The sequence below is a fragment of the Camelina sativa genome, chromosome 1 (assembly GCF_000633955.1).
Source record: "Camelina sativa cultivar DH55 chromosome 1, Cs, whole genome shotgun sequence".
Lineage (NCBI taxonomy): Eukaryota > Viridiplantae > Streptophyta > Magnoliopsida > Brassicales > Brassicaceae > Camelina > Camelina sativa.
This window is the reverse complement of record NC_025685.1, coordinates 8,318,019-8,320,963: the sequence shown is the minus strand read 5'-3', so window position 1 is coordinate 8,320,963 and position 2,945 is coordinate 8,318,019.

Sequence of the window (2,945 nt, the reverse complement as noted above, 5' to 3'; positions counted from 1 at the left end):
CCTGAATGGGATAGATGACGTCAACCTCAAGCAGGCGTACCTGAATTCACTTCCAGAACCACTTGGAAATGAAACGTCAAGGATATTGTCTCTCAAGAATATGCCTCTCAACCAAGCTTCACTTGGAGAAATATATCAAATTTCTCTGGCAGCCCTTGAAAAGCTATGCAACCACCAGAAGTTTTTCAAACAGCTTCAAGAACAAGGAAAGCTTCTAGGAAAAGCATGTGATCGGCCAGAACTCAATATCAAATGCAGAGACAAGAGATGCCATTGTTCTACAAGTCATGGAAAAGAAAAGAGCTATAGAAGCAAGTGGCAGAAGAAATATCCAAAGCTATCTTCTAGAAAAAAATGGAAATTCTTCAGGAAGAAAACTCAAAGAGGTTTTAAAAAATCAGACAGATGTTACATCTGCAAGAAGAAAGGACATTATGCGAAACAGTGTCCTAACAAGAAGAAGAGAGACAACCTCCTTGGCTACTTGGCACAAGTTGAAGATATTGACGACTCGAATATTGATCCATCTTTTCCCTTGATGATGAACCAACTGATGATACAGTTCTTGCAATGGGTATAGAATTAGAAGATGAATCTTCAGAAGAGGATACTGGAGATGAAAGCGATATAGACGACCAATTCATGTTGTTTGACCTCTACACATTTGATTTCTGCAAAGTAGAGCAATCACATCAAGAAGAATTGGTGTATCTAACCTAACCATCTCCAAATGACAAGATCTACATCTTCCCAAACAAGTATGATAAACCAATACTGGTGATTGCCTATTTTGACACTGGAGCTGCTTTATCCATCATCAAACCAGACCTCCTCCCAGCCTCACATTGGAATTCATGTTCAGTCGCTTTCAAAGCAGCCAACAGCCAGATATTTCATATCTCTCTTATTAGCAAGCCAATTTACATCCAACTTTTCCCCGGATACATGATTCAATCCAAAGTATATGGTTCTGAACTCCCTGGAAAGGACTTTATACTTGGATTTGACATCCTTCATAGTCTTCAGAGAGTTTCGTGGCACCCGAAAGGTCTCAAACACAAAAATCAGTTGCTACCTTGGACAACGGTGTCTCATCTATATCCTATGGAGATGCTTAATCCCATAAAAGAAGAAATTGCAAAGACGTCTTGCGCCACATCTCATTCGGAGTTTCTCACAAAATGCTCATCTCCTTTATGGAAGAATCCAAATTTCTTCATATCCTTACCCTTCAAGAAGAATGAGGATATCAACCCAACTAAAGCAAGTCACCCAGGAATGAACCCAGATCACTACAATCTTGCACTCGAAGAGATTGACCAACTCCAGAAAGAAGACCTCATTGAGAAGACCACTTCACCTTGGGCATGCGAAGCATTCTACGTCAACAAACGGGCTGAACAGGTGCGAGAAAAACTCAGATTAGTCATCAACTATCAACCACTCAACCATTTCCTTGCCGATGACAAGTTTCCTTTGCCAAAGAGAGAAGTGTTATTCCAAAAACTCCCGCAAGCACAAATCTTCTCCAAGTTTGACTTAAAAGCAGGATTTTGGCAGCTTGGAATCAAACCAGAGGACAGACCAAAGACGGGATTTTGTGTACCAGATCGTCATTACCACTGGAAAGTCATGCCTTTTGGACTAAAGGTAGCTCCTTCATTATTCCAAAAAGCTATGATCAAGATATTCGAGCCTATCCTCCCAAATGCGCTGGTGTATATCGACGATATTCTGCTATTCTCGCCAGACATAGATTCCCACACTTCATTATTGGCAAAGTTCCACAGTATCGTACAAAAATACGGTATTATGCTATCAGAAAAGAAAATGGTGATCGGAGAAACGGAGATTGATTTTCTGGGAATGCACATATCCAAGGGAGAATACTACCTCCAACCTCACATTGCCACCCAACTCAATGAGTTTCCAGATGAACGACTATCTTTCAAGCAAGTCCAACAGTTTCTGGGGATTGTCAATTATATGTCGGATTTCATTCATGGTCTTGCAAAACACAGATCGGTTCTCTCTGCTCAACTCAAGAAAGATGCCCCTCCTTGGAGCCAGAAATGCACAGAAGCAGTAAAAGAATTGAAGAAAATTTCCACAACCTTACGAACACTAAAAATCCAAGCAAAAGGAAAAAGAATTATGCAGACGGACGCAAGTGATTGCTATTGGGGAGCAATACTCTTAGAAGAATACGAGAAAGGGAAAAGACATATATGTGGCTATAAAAGTGGAGTCTTCAAAGATAATGAAAAACACTACCATTCTACTTACAAGGAGATACTCGCTGTCAAAAGAGGAATAGAAAAATTTGAGTTTCATTTGACATGTCATCCTTTCCAAAAATGATTCAGTTTAAGCAGAAGGTACTACCACAAGCTCAGTTACTCAGGTGGGCAAGTTGGTTTTCCCAGTGGAAATTCGATGTTAAACACATCAAAGGAAAAGACAACTTCCTCCCAGATTTTCTTTCAAGAACTCAGCGTCAAATCTCGACAATAGTACCCATGATATACACCCTCAGTCCAGACAATCCAACAGAAGATAACCTGCGGAAAAAGATTGCCGATATGCCGCATGGAATAAGAGAATCGTTACTCGACAATGTATTGATCTACAGAGGGATTGAGACACTGCATGGTTTCCTAAAGCTTTATATACACCGGTATGGTCTTGATCAGGGTCCACTTCTTGGCCTCCCTTACCACCCGGCCTATCCCTTCCTTACCACCATCCATATGAACCCTGCTCATTATGGTCGGTTTCCTATAGAAGCATACCTCCTACTTTGGTACATGGCAGATCTTTACACTATTGCAATCCTCATCCACAAAAGTCAACTGTTCCAGTACTTGGCGAAATGCATATTGACTAGACGAAAGGCGCATTACAAATTACTATACAAGTGGCTCATATTATTCCATGATGTTACC